The 19,417-nt window shown below is 44.5% G+C and overlaps 1 long non-coding RNA gene across 1 annotated transcript in view; it reads left to right on the top strand.

Annotated features, from left to right (window-relative positions):
* Positions 1 to 9,967: 9,967 nt before the first annotated feature.
* Positions 9,968 to 19,417, top strand: part of LOC308467821 — a 277,297-nt gene continuing 267,847 nt past the window's right edge. Inside the window, exon 1 of the long non-coding RNA XR_013981316.1 lies at positions 9,968 to 10,168. This is a non-coding gene — a long non-coding RNA (uncharacterized lncRNA). The remainder of the gene's footprint in view (positions 10,169 to 19,417) is intronic.

Here is a 19,417-nt window from a genome sequence, read left to right as displayed (position 1 = left end):
TTTTTTAGTAAATGAAAAACAATTTTTCTCTTCCGAGGAGAATTCAAACCATTACAATTCCAACTTAACAGTTGCAGAGCCATGATGGGGTTACTTCGCTTTACCTCCAACTGCGCCAAGTGTCTGTTCTTGTTCTGTCAGTGGTGTCTCTTTCTCTGGACCATGCAATCCAAAAGATAAGTTTGCTATGTCTAGTATTCCTTTTTCCAGTGCTTTTGGCTCTTCTCCGGATTCCACTTCTTTCTGTAGATCTTCTCCGTGATCCTTCAGAAACCTATCTTTGTCATTGGCTGATCTTATTTTTATCTTTCTTCCTTTATATTTAAAGGACAGGCCTTGAGGGAATTCCCACCTAAAGATGATTCTGTTTCTTCTCAGCAGGGCAACCAGATCTCCATAGTTGAGCCTTAAGTCCAAAAGGTGTTTTGGAATGTCCTTGAATATCTCCACACTTGAGTCGTAAATTTCCAAAGTCTTTTGGTAATGCAGATTCAAAATTTTGTCTCTCTCCTCTTTTGTTCGAAGGGTAATCAAGCAGTCTCTCACCTTGCTCCTCCTTCCTCCTCTTCCAAGTCTAAATGCACTCACTATCTTAAATTCTTCCTTCCCCAAATCCTGTTGCCAGAAATCTGCGAATTCCTGCATAAGAAAATCAGCCAAATTGTCTTTCTCACGTTCTGGTACAGCCCTGATTCTTAAATTTCTTTGTTTCTCTTTCAATTCAATCATAGACAATGTCAAACCGTGGTCCTCCAGTTGCTTATATACCGGTGGTATCTTCTCTTGAGTAGCAGTTGCTATATCTTTTGCTTCTTCAGCTATCTTTCGGGTCAAAGCAGATTCCTGTAGTAATTTTTCAATAGACTCTGTGTTGGTATTCACCTTCTGTCCCAAATTATTGATGCTTGTAGTATTCTGGTCAATTTTAACTGATGCTTCAGCTACTTGTTTATTTGTTTCAGCTACTTGTTTAGCTAAATTTTCCAAAGATTCATTAATTTTTCCAAGTGCCTGTGCCAAAACGTCTTCGGACGACATAACTTTTGGTTTAACCTGTGGAGGTGCAGCCCCTGGTATTCCAGATGGTCCAGATGTTGAAGCCCTTCACTGCAACGCAGTATCTGTCCGATAGGGTCTGCCAGACCTAGTAGTTTTTTCCTGTGCCAACTCTAACTTTCCTCTTCCATCTGCCATAACACTCTCATGAGAATTCAAGGTCGATCCCACGGCTGGAAATTTGTTTTGGAATGGAAAATTACTCTAGCCCAGTTGTTATTGTAGCAATGTCAAGCCTCCTCTAGGGGGACACAGTAACAGCCAAAGCTTGCAACTTTTAAAAAAGAAAATAGTCCTTATAAGTCCCCCAATTCACATAAAAACAACAGTTTCAGTTGCACTTAATCAGTTACTTTAAAACCAGGAGAAGTTCAGAAACACTGTATCTCTTTTGCAGAGTTAGCTGTCAAAAGTCCTCTGCTTACCGATAGGCTTTCCACAGAGCGGCATTCCTTATCTCGGGGCAGTCCGTTCCCAGGTTTTAGGCGGTGGATTTTAGCTTCCTTTTCCCCTTTTTTTGCAGATAAATACAGTTCAAACCTTTCCCCCCTCCTCTCCTGCAATCCGGAGGGGAGATCGCTTTCCAGATGTTAAGATTTAGGTCTTTTTTCAAACGTCTTTCTGAGTTTCCGCTTACAGTCTCTTTGCTTTGATCTATTTACAAGAAAGGAAGGCAGACTTCCTGTTTATACCTTCCCGCTTCGGTGCCGAATTAACTTGTTTTTTTCCCTTTAGATCCAATTTAATCCTACTCACGGGTAGTTGCTTTCAAAGTCAAATCGTCCCAGGAAAAAGTCAGCGCTCTCCGATAACGGCTATGCGGCTTCACTCCGCGGAAGAAGCAGTCGACTCTCAGCACCACGCCGCTCACCCCGTCTCGCTCCGGAGCCCTTAAAAGGGTCCCTTCACAACTTGGGGGGGGCGCAAAAGGTGCCCGCCGAGTCCCCACGTTCACAGGCTTCACCCGCCTGTGATTTTTAAAGGGCCCCCGCTTCGCCGCAGCGGTAAGACCCGATCCCGCGGAGCTGGTCCCTCAGAGACTCAGAGGGAATCCGCCATTATCGATGGCGCCAACCCGGAGGTTCTCTGCCTTCAGATGTCTTCTAAAAGTCTGGTAGTTGTTGTTCTCTTTGACATCTGGTGGGAGGGCGTTCCACAGGGCAGGTGCCACTACCGAGAAGGCCCTCTGCCTGGTTCCCTGTAACTTGGCTTCTCACAGCGAGGGAACCGCCAGAAGGCCCTCAGTGCTGGACCTCAGTGTCCAGGCAGAACGATGGGGGTGGAGATGTTCCTTCAGATATACTGGACCGAGGCCATTTAGGGCTTTAAAGGGCATTAAAACTTACAACTTTCATGGGGGGGGGGGAGGCAGAGAGAACAGACAACTTGGTATTAATACTTTGGCTCGCAGAACTGTTGCTCCAATCTTACTCCAGCCTTGACGAGAGTAGGTGGAGCAGCCTGGTGCCCTACATTCTTGCTCAGAGTTAGTGGCCAGACCCACACTATAGATTTAAAGTGCTATAACACCACTTTAAATAGCCTTGGCTTCCCCCAAGAATTCTGGGAGTTGTAGTTTTTAAGGGTGCTAAGAGTCATTAGGAGAGCCCTCGTCCTCGCAGAACTTCAGTTCCCAAAGCGGAGCAACAATCAGAAACTTAGCCAGGGCCTGGGCAGCCTGATGTGCTGCAGAAGTGCCAGCCCAAAGAAGACTAGAATGCTAGAAAAATGCAACCTGTGCTGCTGATAGAAGTAGTACAACTCATGCAACACGTTGGCGACTAATATACATGAAATATACTCCGAGTCGAGAGTGGATTTCATGCTCTTTATTCAGTTCATAGTGGTGAGGAGGAATGAAAGTTTCACCAAAATATCTGCTTTATATACATTATTTACACAATTGCCTGCACCTGATTGGCTAATTCCGGAATTCTCCTGTAGGCCAATCAGGTTGTGGATTCACTTCCATCTGGAGCTGGATTGGGTGGCCCCTGCAGACCAATCATACTGCTGCATTGTTCTAGGACCAATCAGACTGCTGCATTCTGAATCCTATTGTTCTAGGACCAATCAGACTGCTGCATTTTGGATCCTATTCTTCTAGGACCAATCAGACTGCTGCATTTTGGAACCTATTCAACTCAGTACATAACAATACATACAATAATTACCAAAATAATTATACATTGTTTATCAATCTTCTGAGAAAAATATAAAACCTTGTGTAAAGCCACAGAGACTTATGAACTACCCATAGGGAGTGTGCTACCTGCAAGCCCCAGTAAAAGGGCCCCATTGGGGGCGAACAGCGGCCTTACTTGGACTGCCAGGGTGAAACAGGTGCAAAACTCCGGCACCCTGTCTACAACTTCATTAACATCCATCTACAACTTCACTAGCATCTCTCGGTATTGTGAACAACACCGTACATACCCTTTGTTGGTATCTTCATGAACTTACCTAAAAAGATAAAGATAACAAAAGACTGAGTTAAGCATTTGGAAAATCCATTGAAACTAGACATTCAAGCTTTTGTATTTTTCTCAGAAGATTGATAAAGAATGTATAATTATTTTGGTAATTGTTGTATGTATATCAGTCGCCAACATGTTGCTACTAGCCCAAAGAAGACTGGCAAGGTGTTTTATGTCTGGATTGGGACAAAGCCATTTTCTATCCATGCGCTGTTCTCACAGCAACATACAAAGGGGCTACGTTGTTCCTACAAAAGAGGCGTTTCTCTTCATGGAGCAGTGGGCTACTAAGGGCTACTAGCCCCAATGGCTGGGCTTGGCCTCCATAGTCGGAAGCAGCAATGCCACTAGATGGAAGCTGGAGGAGGGAAGAGGGCTGGCTGCTCTTGTGCTTAAGTCCTGGTTGTGGGTTTCCCCTTGGAATGATGGGCCATGGGCCTGATCTAGCAGGCTCTTCCTACGTTCTTATGGCTACTAACCCTGATGGCTGTACTCTGCCTCCCACAGTCAGAGGCAACAATGCTGCTGCATACCAGTTGCTGGAAATTGCAGGAGGGGAGAGAGATGCTCTTGGCAGCAGTGGAGGAAGCCACTCGGGCGCCTGGGGCGATGTGATGGCCTGGGAATCTGATTCAGAAGCTGAATCTGAGGAGTCCCAGCCTGCACAGGAGTCCCCGCCTTCAGGGCCGGCTGAGCCGGGGCAGGGGCTTGAATCTGAAGGGCCTGCACCTGTGCCGGATCCTCAGGAGCAGACACCAGATGCATCCACTCTGGCTCCGGAGGTGATTGAGGATCCATTGCCTGCAGTTGCGCCTCTCCCAGCCCTGTCAGGGGAAGGTGAAGCTGCCCCTGGGTCCAGTAACCCTCCAGCCTCTCCTGAGCTGCAGAGGCTCAGGGCAGAGAGGCGGAGGGAACTGGGTTCTCTCAGGAGGAGTGCTCACCTTAAGGCCAGGAGAGGCAGGTCACCTGTGGGCCGGGACCGCCCCTGGCCTCAGAGGAGATAAAGGCCAGTCTGGCCAGTCCCAGGTCGCGGGAGCAATGACGTTGGAGACCTGTTTCTGCCAGCACCCAGACCTGTCTTTCCGGAGTTCCCGACCACGACCGGCTTCTCGCTTTGGACCCCGCTTCCCCCTTGGTGGACAGTCTCCAGACCCTTGGCCCAGGACCGGACTTTGACCACGCCTCACGGTAAACCTCCCCCCCCCCCGGGACCAGCACAGGCGGTGCACCCAGGGGCAGGGCACACTGCGGGGCCTCCAAAGTCTGCCTGCCTCCTCCCACTCAGCTGCCTTACAGCTGGGGGGGGGTAGCGGGTGAACCGTTTGGGCAGAGCAGAGCCTGCGCGCGCCCAAGCCACCACGTCTCTCCCAGGAGAGACGTGGTGGCTTGGGCGCGCTGCAGGCCCTGCAGTGAGTGCCGCCCGGCATTTTGTCACCCCCTCAGTGGTGACACCCAGAGTGGACCACACCCACCGCACCCCCCCTTCCTCCCCCACTGGCTCTTGGGTTCATGTCCTGCTAGCAGGTTTCCCAGAAAGGGCATCTGGTGGGTCACTGTGAGATACTGGACAAGGTGGGCCACTGCAGACTCTGATGTTCTTATGAATGTCCTCCTGGCAGTGGAGCAGTGGAGTTCTAGCCCACATTGCCCACATTGCATCCTGCTGTTATGGAGGTTTCCAAAGACAATTAAGACCCCTTCTCCTTTCTCCACTAGCCTACACACACACACACACACACACACACACACACACACACACGGATTATACCTCTTTTTGGCTGCTTTTGATAATTGGTGGGTCAGGGGTGTGGAGAAACTCTGCTTTTCCTAGAACTGACTCTTTGTGAACCAAGGTTCATTGCCTAACACCATAAGGCAGCGGGCTCCAGTAGCATTATGTTTTGATTGGTGTGAGCTGTCTCTGCTTAGGTCTCCTGGATGAGATCTGTGCCTTGGCCATTAGCATGAAGGTCTCTAAAGCAAACTCTCAGTCTGCATGTGCAAAGGAGGTGATCTCATGACAAAAAGAGACTGTGAGAATTGCACTTCGTTCATGTTCATTTCTTCCTTGTTTGCACCACGCACATACTTTGAAACAGGTATTACTTTGTTTGCTGGAAGAGATAGTGCTTTGCTTACACCATTGTAGGACAGGGAGGGAAGAGGAGGTTGAAAGAGAAAGTGGTAGTCTCTGAGGTCTGGGAAGGCTGGCTGCAGGTTCAACCGCTGCCCTTGGGGCCCACCTGCCTAGACTCGTTCTCAGTTGTTCATCTGCAAAATGGCAAGAACGGGGGCCTACTTCCCCTCTAGGTTTGTTAGGTGGGCAGGCGTAATTACCAGTAAAGTCTTTGCAAATACTGTAAGGAGCACATAGACATCCTCCACCAGGGCCAGGGCCTTCTCAGTGATGGCTCCGACCTGGTGGAATGCTCTGTCCCATGAGACCAGGGCCCTGCAGGATTTAACTTCCTTCTGCAGGGCCTGTAAGACAGAGCTATTCCGCCTGGCTTTCAATTTGAACTTAGCCTGATTTTTTATTCCCCTTTCTTCCCTCCCCCTCCCCTTTTTATGAAGATTACCCGCTCTGGGATCCCACAGCTAATTCTCCCCTGGTCTCCTCGCTGGCCCAAATAGGACTAATTTAGCCAGCTAGCCCTGGTGATCATCTAATGTTTATTGGATGGATTTTCCCCCTAAACTGATTTTTGAATTCTGAATTTATTGTTATTCACATTTTATACTGTATTTTATGCTGTTTTTTGTTGCATCAATTAAGTGTTTTGAATTTGTTGTTAGCCACCCTGAGTCCGGTTTTCTGAACCAGGAAGGGCAGGGTATAAATAAAATGTTATTATTGTTGTTGTTGTTGTTGTTGTTGTTGTTGTTGTTGTTGTTGCTAGCAACAGGAACTGCTTGAGTTGGGCATCTCCTGGGATTACTCATTGGCTGAGGCAGGAATGTTGAGTCTTGGAAGTCTCCTGTAACTCCACCTCCCATTTCCTGAGCAATCTCTCTCAGCGTATGTGTGCAAACCATATAAAAAGCTTTCCTTTTCTCTTGGCTCCTGCTTTTATTGCCACTCTCTGCCGGGGAATCCCAGCATCCTCTGCTTCCCTAGTTCCACATCCGTCTTTTTTCTATTATAAGTGCCTTGCACAATGGGTACAGAAGCCTGAGCTCTCAGGAGGAAGTGTAGGGGTGTGTGTGTGTGTGTGTGTGTGTGTGTGTGAGAGAGAGAGAGAGAGAGAGAGAGAGAGAGCGCATCTTCACAGTCCATGAAATGCTCTGCTCACATTTGCCAAAACTGTCAAGGTGTCTGCTGCAGGAGAGTAGCAACATTTTGGGGAAGCAGGTGGACTAAGGGGAGCTTGAAAGAGGGGCAAGGCAGCAAGTAGCTCTCTTTTGTGGGGCGGAGGGAGAAATGAGGGAATGGCGTAATGTAACTTTGTCCAAACTGACACTGCCCAGAGCTTTTGGGACTATGACAAGCTTGATTGGGAGTCAGTTTTGCTTTCTCTGCTGGATTTTGGATTTTACTGTGGTATTTTTGACTGTCCTGTGTTTCAGATGAACTCTTTTGGGGGGTTGGAATAAACTTTTTATTCTGCTTTGCCCAGAGAACTATACAATGGGACAATTCACAATTATCTAAGTACGTATACTAAACTAATAATAAACTGCCCTGCTTACTGAACTGTTCCTTTTTTGTGGGGGGGGGGAAGGTGCCCCCTGACACTCACCCATCCATCCTCAGTTTCACTTCTGCCTCCTAGACTGAAGACTGTTCTCTGCGGGTGGTGTCCCTGGAGAAGCTGAACCCCTGGCTTGGCTGTGCTGGCAGCCACCTTGAGAAGCGGGAATGCCAGGATTTGCTTTGCATTCGAAGGCGTGTTCGTGATGGTCTGTCCTCCTCGTGGAGGCATCTGGGTGCGTATGGGCAATCTTGCTATACTTGGTACGTTATGTCCCCACTGAAACGTTTGCAGGTACAAACTGCTTCCTTTCCAATCAGTGCCTGTCCCATAACTTCCTGCTGAAATCCTGCAACATTGCATACCACAAATGTTTCCATTTGCTTATTTGTTTGTTTTGTCCCACTTTTGCTGAGCTATAGCACAAGAGATGCCCCTCCAGGTGTCAACGATATGAGAACTTTGGGAGAACTTTGTCCAGAACAAACCCACCACTAATGAGCTATTACTATTGCAGAACACACCTGACAGTATGTGTGTGTGTGTCTGTGTCTGTCCCTGGTCTGGAGAGGCCCCGAAGTGTTTTTTTGGGTGCTTTGTGTGTTCAAAGCGCATATTGCAAGTCTTGACAGAGGAAGGGCCACAGCTCTGGGGATAGAGCACCTGCTTTGCATGCAGAAGTTCTCCAGTTCAACAACAACAACAACTTATTATTTGTATCCTGCCCATCTGGCTGGGTTTCCCCAGCCACTCTGGGCAGCTTCCAACAAAGATTAAAAATACATTAAATCCCCAGTGGCCTCATCTCCAGGTAGGGCTGGGATCAGCCCCTTCCTGAAACTCTGGAGAGCCACGGCTGCCAGTCAGGGTATGCTGGGTATGCCAGGTGGACCAGCACTCTGGCTGAGTACAAAGCAGTAATCCTTTCCGCAGCCCAGTAGGGTAAAGGTACCCCTGACCGTTAGGTCAGTCGCAGACAACTCTGAAGTTGCACGCTCATCTTGCTCTATAGGCTGAGGGAGACGGCGTTTGTCTGCAGACAGTTTTTCTGAGTCATGTGGCCAGCATGACTAAGCCGCTTCTGGTGAAACCAGAGCAGTGCACAGAAACGCCGTTTACCTTCCCGCCGGAAGGTACCTATTTATCTACTTGCACTTTGATGTGCTTTCGAACCGCTAGGTGGGCAGGAGCTGGGACCAAGCAATGGGAGCTCACCCTGTCGCAGTGATTCGAACCGCCGACCTTCTGATTGGCAAGCCCAAGAGGCTCAGTGGTTTAGATCGCAGCGTCATACCACTTAAGATGGCATTATTATGATGATCCTCCTGGGTGTACAGCTGATGCCTGGATGGGTGTGAGAGAGAATACAACTTGTGGAAGGCCACCAAATGGAGATCCTTGGAGGTATCCTCTGGGCCCCCAAACCTCCACAAGGCTGCTGTGGATTGAGCAACGCAGCACCCCCCCCCCATATGATACAATAATCTTTATTGCCACTGTCCCATACAGAACAACAAAATTGAAAAAATCTACATCAGACATTCAAAAACCAACAAGCCAGCTATCCCAGCCTGGTTAGCCCCCTAAAAACTCTGATACCCCATAATTAAATACAATATACTCACATAGAGACTACCTTACACTGTGTTTAAAACCAAAATCTCATTTGGATAGAAACTGTTTCTCAGGCGGCTAGTCCTAGTCTTTATAACCCTGTACCTTCTTCCAGAAGGCAGAAGCTGAAAGAGATCATTTCCGGGGTGTGCACTATCCTGCACTATCTCTGCAGCTTTCTTATGGCACCTGGAAGCATAGATTTGATCCAAGATGGGAAGAGTGCACCTAATTATTCTCTCCACAGTCTTTACAACCCTGGGCAGCATTGTTTTTTCCCTGACCGTGCAGCTCCCAAACCACACACACAGACCATAAGTTAATACACTCTGCAACCTGCCCCCGTCCTTCCTGGGCATGCAGGTGAGGGGGAGAGGATGCCCCGTTGGGAGTGAACTGGGGGCTTTCCTGAACAGCCGGTTCCTTCCACTCTGCATTCCTTCATGCTGCTGGAGGAGCACGTACTGTGTTCTCGGATGGCAAAATGTATCGAAAGCAGCCTCCTGAGAGACACTGGCCTTTTTCTACTTACAGAAATATTGTAAAATTAATGAATGTTAGAATGATGACGGATTGAAGTTAAGCGGTTTCTAGCAGTAATGGTTAAAAGAATTGGAAAAATTGGTTTTTAATAGGTAAAAATTTAATGTTATAATACATCAAGATTAAAGATCAGGATTAAAAAGGAGGGAAAGGAATTGCTGGACTAACAAATTGAATTGGAATACAAAAGAGGGAGGTATGAGGAGGTCCGGGAAACAAGTAAACGTAAAAGATGTGATGAAAACATGGAATTGTTTTTAACTGTTTTTTCTTTTTTGTACTTTGTATTTTTCTTTTTATTGTTAATTTTTTTATTAATGTGATCTCTTTCTTTTGAAATTTTAATAAATATCATTTTTTTAAAAAAAGACACTGGCCTTTTTGTGTGCAAACAACGGGGTGGTTCTCCCTCCCTCAGGGATGTCGGTTGGGGTAGAAGGTTTTAATAATGTATTTGGATGGCATGCATATTTGTGGTATGATAAGGTCAAAGCACATAAAGCATTTAAAAATCATATTGTCAGGAAAGCATTGTTTAATGTCTGGATAAGATATAAGGACCTACTTGGAAAAAAAAACCCAAGGTGGTTGTCACCGATGGAAACGAAGGCTCAGAAAAAGCTCAATATGGAGGCCAAATGGCCGAAATATTGGGAAATTTTGGAACAAGAGGGAGACAAATTGAAACTGCAGAGTTTTGAAAAACTAAAAAATAAAGTGCGAGATTGGCTTCATTATTATCAGATAATGGAAGCATATAATTTGGATAAGAAAATTGGCTTCCAGGTGGAAAAATCAAAATTGGAAACAGAACTGTTAGACCCCAAAACCAAGATTTTGTCAAAGATGTATAACTTGCTGTTGAAATGGAATACTCAGGATGAAACGGTGAAATCTGCTATGATTAAATGGGCACAAGATGTTGGACATAACATAATGATGGCTGACTGGGAACAGTTATGGACCACAGGTATGAAGTTTACGGCATGTAATGCCTTAAGAGAGAATATTATGAAAATGATTTACAGGTGGTACATGACACCAGTCAAGCTTGCAAAAATCTATCATTTGCCCGATAATAAATGTTGGAAATGTAAAGAAACTGAAGGTACATTCTTTCACTTTTGGTGGACGTGCCCAAGGATTAAGGCTTTCTGGGAGATGATTTATAATGAAATGAAAAAGGTATTTAAATATAACTTTCTGAAGAAACCAGAGGCCTTTCTCCTGGGCATGGTTGGCCAATTGGTGTTAAAGAAGGACAGAACTTTCTTTATGTATGCTACAACAGCAGCAAGAATACTTATAGCAAAGTATTGGAAGACACAAGATTTACCCACTCTGGAAGAATGGCAGATGAAGGTGATGGACTATATGGAACTGGCAGAAATGACTGGCAGAATCCGAGACCAGGGAGAAGAGTCGGTGGAAGAAGATTGGAAGAAATTTAAAAACTATCTACAGAAATACTGTAAAATTAATGAATGTTAGAATGATGTTGGATTGAAGTTAAGTGGTTTTAGCAGCAATGTTATAAAGGAATATGTAAAAATGGATTGTTAACAGGTGATAATCTAAAGTTATAATATACTAAGACAAAAGATTAAGATAAAATCAAAGAGGGTAAGGATTTGCTGAACTAACTAATTGAACTGGAATACAAAAAAGGGAGGTGTGAGGAGGTCAGGGAAACAAGCAAATGAATGATAAGATATGGAAAGATTGATTTGTTTTTAACTGTTTTTATTTTGTATTTTCATTTTTGTTTTTTCCCCTTCTTTTCTTTTACTTTTTTCTCTTATTTTTGTAACATGCTGAAACTTTAATAAATATCTTATAAAAAAAAAAGGGGGGGATGTCGGTTGGGGGATGCACCCAGCAAGACACTGTGTTGAGAACTGGGCGATATGCTTGGCCCAGGAAGGGACTCAGATAAGAGTGCAGATGAGCCAAGCAGCCATTGTGATCTCCTGCCATGGGCTGTGTTTGCTTTGCAGCTGGCGGCTGGTGGTGGGGTCTCCAAAGCCAGCCTTGCTGAGCTGCCCCCACAAACTGCCCCTGGAGCTTGATGAGGAGGTCGGGAGGCTGAAACAATTCATTGCACTTCCTTCCTTTCTTTCTTCCTGCCTTCCTTCCAAGGAGCTCAAAGCGGTGCACATGGTCTGTGTGTGTCTTCCTCGCCTGCATTCTTATCTTTGCAACAACCCTGTGAGGTAGGCTAGGTTGAGAAGCAGTGACTGGCCCAATGTTCTTCAGTGGGTCTGTCCTACTTTCAGGACTGTTTTCAAAAAGTGGTTTGCTGTACTTACTTTTTGCATTAATGTCCCACCTTTTTCTCCAAGGAGCTCAAGGCTCTCCTGCCCGTTTTAATCCACAAAACAACCCTGCGAGGTAGGTTAGGTTGAGAGGCAGAGGCTGCCCCCCTAAATGAGCTTCATGGCAGAGCAGGGATTTGAAGCCTGACCTCCCAGGTCCTTGTCCGACCTGCTAACTGGCTCTTGGAGCCCCTCCTGGTCCCTCTGTGGAGTGGGGCCCTGGCCCTGGATGCCTGTCCCCAGATGCTGACCCACAGAAGCTGGTGTGGGCCTTTGACTTGAGGAACAATATGAAAGTTTTGGTGGAACCTTAAAGGCCAAGAAATTAATTGCTGCGACTCCAGCTCACTCTGCCAGATGCCTGAATTGAAATCTTAGTTGGGGAAAACAGTATGGTGGGAGCAGAATGGCAAGGAGATGCAAGAATTAGTCAGTGACAATTAAGGCTTAAATATATGTTAAACTGGCATACCTTTAACCTTTTACAGTAACAGGTTGGTGGTAATTGACCTAGAAGCCACTGAAGGACACTTTGCATTTGCTCCATGGAGTTATGGCAGGGCTGGCTCCAGGTTTAAGTGAGGCCCAAGTGTTTGCTGGTGCATGGCCTTCTCTGTCAGGTGGGCTTACCTGGCTGTGGGGACCAGCCTTCTAAGCACCTCTGGTTCTTAGGTGCCTTTGAAAGCTCCCAGAATGGTGTTAGGTCAGGTGCTGTGCGCAAATTTTTTAAAAAGTGGCTGTATGTAGCCACAAGGCACCCATCAGTGTGCCCGGCTGGGGGGATGGATTAAAGGGTGCATGGTAGGCAGGCATCCTCAGTAGGTCTTGCTGAAGTCCTAGGGCCCTGACTATAAAGTGAGAAAAGAGTCCTTACATCAGATGCATAGCCCTGTTGCCTCTTGTTTAACTGATCTGTAACACCTAGCAGGATCCGGACATGGAATGGGCCCCAGCTCAGTGGCAGAACATCTGCTCTGCAAGCCGAAGGTCATGTCACTCTTGTCAAAGCCCTGGAATATCTGAATGACTCAGACCATTGACACAAATGCCCCGGAGTTCCTTCTCCTGCTTCATGGAGCCCTCTTGGCTCCCTGGTATACGCCAGAGCTTAGGAAACAAGCTAGGAAGTGGCTTGAACATGAGTGGAGAACTCCGGTCAGATTCTTGCACTTGATGGGGTCACACTCCTTCTGAAGGAGCAGATATGTAGCTTGGCGTCCTTCTGGATCCATTGCTGTCACTTGAAGCTAAGGTGGCCTTGGTGGCGTGGAGTGCCTTCCATCAGCTTTGGCTGGTGGCCAGCTATGTCCTTATCTGGACAGAGAAAGCCTAACTTCTGTCATCTATGCATAGTTCAGCCTCTGAAGATGATTTGGAAACTTAAGCTAGTGCAGAACTTGGTGACCAGGTTGCGCTCACTGGGACAAGACAATTTGAGCATATTACACTGATGGTGATCCAATGGCACTGGCTGCCAGTTAGTCTCTAGGCCTGATTCAAAGTGCTGGTTTTGGCCTATACAGCCTAAATGGCTCAGGACTGCAGTACCTCAAGGACTGCCTCTCCCCATATGAACTAACCTAGACCCCAAGATCATCCTCTGAGGCCCTTCTCCATGTGCCTCCTCCATGAGAGGTCCAGAAGGTGGCAAGATGAGAAGGGGCCTTTTCAGCAGTGGCTCCCTGTTTTTGGGATGCTCTCCCCAGGGAGGCTCACCTGGCACCTGCATTATATATCTTTAGGGGTCAAGTGAAAATGTTTTTCTTCAAAACATTCTATGTCCTTTTAAATGTGTTTGTGGAAGGCACTTCCGGAGGCGGCGCAAAACGGCAATGGCGGTCCTCTTTGCGCTGTGAAGAGGGGCTCCGGGGAAAAGGGTCGTCCGCTGCGGCAGAGCGGAGACCCGTTAAGAAAACCCACAGGCAGAGTGAGCCTGTGGTCGTGGGACTCGGCGGGCACCAAGAGCGACCCTGGAAACGAAGAAGGAACCCCGTAAGGGGCTCCGGAACGTGAAAGGGGGAGCGGTGCTGTGAGTTCTTCGCTCTTTCCGCGGAAGCGAAGCCGCGCGGCTGCTGCTGATGAGCGCTGACCTTTCTTCTTTGAACATCCGACTTTAAACAACATACTCGTGAGTAAGAACCACAAGATTTGGGGAACTAAATTACTGAATTTGGCTGAAAACGGGAGACGTCAAAAGGAAGTCCATCTCCCGAAGCTGCTTAAAGTTCAAAGCAAAGACCCTGATAAGCGGGAAGCGCTGAAAGGGGGATTTTAAAGGAAGTTGGTTTTTACTGTGCAAATTCTGAACTCGTTATTTAGAAGTAAAAAAGACTATTTTCGTGTAAATGGACTGGACTTGGACTGGGATTGTACCTTTTCTTGGTGGATTACAAAAATCTTGAAAGACCAGTCCGGGGACTGTCAGGATATAAAAGAACTGTCAAATTGCGGAAACTGTATTTAAAGCTGAATGTGCTACATTTGAGCCTTATTGTGGGATACAAATAAGGAACTGTTGCTTGCACCATTATTGAGACTTTGTTTTTAACTTGGGTAAAGCTCTGCAAGTTTAAAAGGACATTGAAGGTGTTTCCCCCTTTTTCCTCTTTTTTGGTCCATTGGGAATTTAATGGTGGAAAATTTTTCCCTTTTTTCTAACTACTGGGGAGCTCCCCCTATAGGACTGAGGAATATTTAGTCTCTGAGAACTGCATATTGTTTTGTTCATCTTCTGTCTGGATGTTTATATTCTGGACTGTCTTTCCCATGGGATTTACAATTTGACCTTGATACATAGACAGCTGTGGAATGAGTGGCGCAGGAAAAACGAGGGCTGCCAAATCAAGAGCAAAACAATCTGAACTGTTGCAAACAACTTTGACTGTGCAGCCACGTAGATCATCTGTCCCTACTGTTTTAAGCTTGCAAGAAGGAGAAGATAAACAGCCAGCCCTAGGGGATATGGCTTCAGGAGGGCTTGACCCAGTCTCTAAAGAAATTTTGGAACAACTGGCAAATTTAAACAAAAAAGCTGATGAACAGGCGTTAAAATTTGACCAAGTGACAGCCACTATTAACAAATTGACTGAGCAAGTCTCTCAAAATACACAAGCAATTGGGAATATTCAAACAACAACTGCAGAGAATCGTAAACTGGCTGAAGAAGCAAATCAAAAAGCAGAACAAGCTAATAAAAAGGTAGAGGAAGTAAGAAGGGAAGTAAGGCCACTGTGCAGGCAAATCAACGAACAGCAGGCCTATCTGTCTATGGCGGAATTGAAAAACCGGGAAAGCAATCTCAGATTGAGAGCAATACCAGAACTTGAAAAAGAAGATTTGATTGGCTTCTTGACAGCAGAATTATCAAAGTTCTGGGGTATAGAAGAAGATAAGGACTTTAAAATTATCACCGCTTTTAGACTGGGAAGACTGGTGAGGAAGGATAGATCTAGAGATTGCCTGATCATTTTGAGATCTAGGCAAGAAAGAGATAACATACTAGGCCTACATTTTAAAAATCCACTGGTGATTCAAGGTAAAAAAGCAGAAATCTACAGAGATATACCGAAACAACTTTTGGATTTAAGAACTACATATAAAGATTTAGCAGGATTATTGAGAAACAACACAATTCCCTACAGGTGGGAGTTCCCCCAAGGATTATCTTTTAATTTCAAAGGGAAAAAAGTAAAAATCAGAACAGCAGAGGACCAAGAGAAGTTTTTGAACGACCACGGGGAGGACCTTCGGAAAGGAGTGGCAGGAGCCTGGCCACCACCTGCACCGGAATTAACACCAGGGCCACCTCCGGGTCTGGACGAAAAGGAAGACACATCTCTATAAGACATACAAATTGATTCAGGATGTCTCTGCAGCTATTTAGTTGGAACATTCATGGCGCAAATTCCCCGGAGAAAAGAAGAAGGATCTTTCATATATTGAAAAAAGAACAATTGGACATTATCTGCTTGCAGGAAACACATGTGACTAGGCTCCATAGGAAAGTGTTAATTAACAAAAGACTAGGCCAAGAATTTATTTCATCAGACAAAGTTAAGAAAAGAGGTGTAGTGATTTATGCAAAGGAGAACCTGTCACCGAAATTTCTCTTTAAAGATGAGCAAGGAAGAATATTGGCAATCGAAATACAAATACAAGGAGAAAAATTTCTGATAGTAGGAATTTATGCACCAAATGAGGGGAAATCGGAATTTTACAAGAAGCTGCACGAGACAATGCTGGACTATTTAGACTATACTAACATCATTATGATGGGAGATATGAATGGGGTGGTCTCCACCTACATGGACAAGTCACAAAGCCAAAATTTAACTAAAGATGGCAGACTACCTAAAACCTTTTTTGAACTAACTGACAGTATGGATTTGATTGATATTTGGAGGACAAAGAACCCCCTAGGTAAAGAAGGAACATTCTTCTCTGAGGCCCACCTGTCATGGACAAGAATCGACCAAATATGGACAACTAGAGGGCTGGCACCCAAGACTAAAAAAATGGAAATCTGCCCAAAAACCTGCTCCGACCATAACGCTCTGAAAATGGAATTGAGACTTACTCCAGTCGGTTCCTTCAGATGGAAAATGAATGACACCCTGTTAAGAGATCAGGAGACTGTGAAGAAGGCCCAAAAAACTTTGAAAGACTACTTTGAAATAAATGTGAACACTTCGGTGGAAAAGAGAACAATCTGGGACGCAAGTAAAGCGGTTATGAGAGGGTTTCTGATACAACAGAATACGATTAAGAAAAAACTCTGGAATGGAAAAAAGGATAAGATACTAGAGAAGGTAAGAGACGGAGAGAAAAAAATTGAGACTAAAAACCAAAATCAAAAGAAGTTTTAAGAGAAATTAAATTCCATCAAGCACAATATGCAAAATTGATAAACCAAGAAGTCGAATGGAAAATTAAACAAATGAAACAAAGATCATTTGAATCGGCGAATAAATGTGGAAAGCTGCTAGCATGGCAGTTGAAAAAGAGACAAAAATTGAACTTTGTTACCAATCTGGAGGTGGAAGGGAGAAATATCCAGAAACCAGAAGAAATTAGAAAGTGTTTCCAGAGATATTTCAAAAAATTGTTCACGCAAGGGCCTCAGGAAGAGACTGAGATAGACCAATTTCTAAAAATTAATGGATTACAAAACTATCTCAAGAGAAGAGAACAAACCTGAATTACAGAATAACACAACAGGAAATTGAGGGTGCCATTCAGAATATGCAACTAGGTAAATCTCCAGGCCCAGATGGACTTACCTCCAAGTATTATAAGACATTAAAAGACTTTCTGATTCAACCACTAATGGAGGTATGTAACCAGATCATGGATGGGAAAGGAGCACCAGAATCGTGGAAAGAAGCTTTCATCACATTGATACCTAAATTGGAATCTGATAAGACCCAACTTAAGAACTACCGTCCCATCTCACTCCTTAATGTGGATTACAAAATTTTTGCTGACATTTTGGCAAACAGACTTAAAAAAGTGTTAAATGAAGTAATTCACAAAGACCAGGCAGGCTTTCTCCCAGGTAGACACTTGTTTGATAATACCAGGAATATTATTGACATTTTGGAATTATTGCAGACCAATATCAACACGAAAGCAGTTTTAATCTTTATAGACGCAGAGAAGACCTTTGACAACATTTCTTGGAAGTTCATGAAGAAAAATTTGGAAGGGATGGGAGTGGGACGGGCGTTTCAAAATAGTATAGAAGCAATCTATTCAGAGCAAAAGGCCAAATTGATAGTAAACAATGTGGTGACAGAAGAGTTCAAAATTGAAAAAGGGACACGACAGGGGTGTCCTCTCTCCCCTCTGTTATTTATTTCAGTCCTGGAGATGTTTCTGAATTTGATTAGGAAGGACCGGTTGGTGCAAGGGATACAGGTCGGAGCGAAACAATACAAATTGAAAGCTTTTGCAGATGACTTGGTTTTAACATTACAGGAGCCAGAATCTAGTACAAAAAGAGCTTTAGAACTAATTTATGAATTTGGTCGGGTGGCGGGATTTAAGTTGAATAAGCAAAAAACCAAGGTTTTGGGAAAAAATCTGACACCTTCAGAAATAGATGGGTTTCAGAAGGAGACAGAGTTAAATGTGGTTAAAAAAGTGAAATACCTAGGGGTCAATTTGTCCACTAAAAACTTGAACTTATTTAAAGATAATTATGAAAAATGTTGGTCAGAAATCAAAAAGGACTTAGAAACCTGGTCAAGACTAAAACTTTCCTTGTTGGGACGAATAGCAGCTGTAAAGATGAATGTATTGCCAAAGATGTTGTTTTTGTTTCAAACCCTACAGATCGTGGACAGAGTGGAATGTTTTGGAAAGTGGCAGAAAGATATCTCGAAGTTTGTCTGGCAGGGCAAAAAGCCCAGGATAAAATTTAAAATATTAACTGATGCAAAAGAAAGAGGGGGATTTGCCCTGCCGGACTTAAGGTTATATTATGAAGCTGCATCTTTCTGCTGGATGAAAGATTGGTTTTTACTAGAAAACGCTGATGTCCTAGATCTGGAAGGGTTCAACAATGCTTTTGGATGGCATGCATACTTGTGGTACGACAAGGCAAAAGTTCACAAAATGTTTAAAAACCATATTGTCAGAAAAACTTTATTTAATGTCTGGACTAAATACAAGGACTTGTTAGAAAACAAGACCCCGAGGTGGTTATCACCAATAGAGGCTAAGGCCCGAAAAAGACTTAATATGGAGGTTGGTTGGCCAAAATACTGGGAGATAATAGATAAAATTGGAGATAATTGGAGGTTGCAGAGCCTAGATAAATTAAAAACAAGGTGCAAGACTGGTTACATTATGCTCAAATTCAAGAGGTTTTTAAAATGGATAAAAAAATAGGTTTTCCAGGTGGAAAAATCGAAGTTAGAGACAGAATTACTTGAACCAAAGACCAAGGTTCTCTCAAGAATGTATAACTTGCTGCTCAAATGGAATACCCAGGATGAGACAGTTAAATCAGCCATGATAAAATGGGCGCAGGATATCGGGTATAACATCATGTTTGAGGACTGGGAAAGGTTATGGACCACCGGTATGAAATTCACGGCATGTAATGCCCTGAAAGAAAATATTATGAAAATGACATATAGGTGGTACATGACCCCAGTCAAGCTTGCAAAGATATATCACCTGTCTGATAACAAATGTTGGAAATGTAAGGAGGCTGAAGGGACATTCTTTCACCTCTGGTGGACTTGCCCGAAAGTGAAGGCCTTCTGGGAAATGATTTATAATGAGTTAAAAAAGGTATTTAAGTATACCTTTCCCAAGAAAACCAGAGGCCTTTCTTCTGGGCATTGTTGGCCAGAAAGTGTTAAAGAAGGATAGAACTTTTTTTATGTATGCAACTACAGCAGCAAGAATTCTTATCGCCAAACATTGGAAGACACAAGATTTTACCCACGCTGGAAGAGTGGCAGATGCAATTGATGGACTATATGGAACTGGCCGAAATGACTGGCAGAATCCGAGATCTGGGAGAAGAAACAATGGAGGAGGACTGGAAAAAAATTTAAGGACTATCTACAAAAACATCATAAGCTATATGAATGTTAAGAATTTGCATGGCTGGGAAAGTCTAGCTTTAGCAACAAAATTTGATGATTTGGGAAACTAAGTTATAACTACGAAAGGACCAAAATTTAAAGTAATTTTTATGCCTATTTTA

Source organism: Podarcis pityusensis, assembly GCF_964106645.2.
Source record: "Podarcis pityusensis genome assembly, chromosome: W".
Classification (NCBI taxonomy): Eukaryota; Metazoa; Chordata; class Lepidosauria; order Squamata; family Lacertidae; genus Podarcis; species Podarcis pityusensis.
This window is presented reverse-complemented; position numbering and strand designations above follow the sequence as displayed.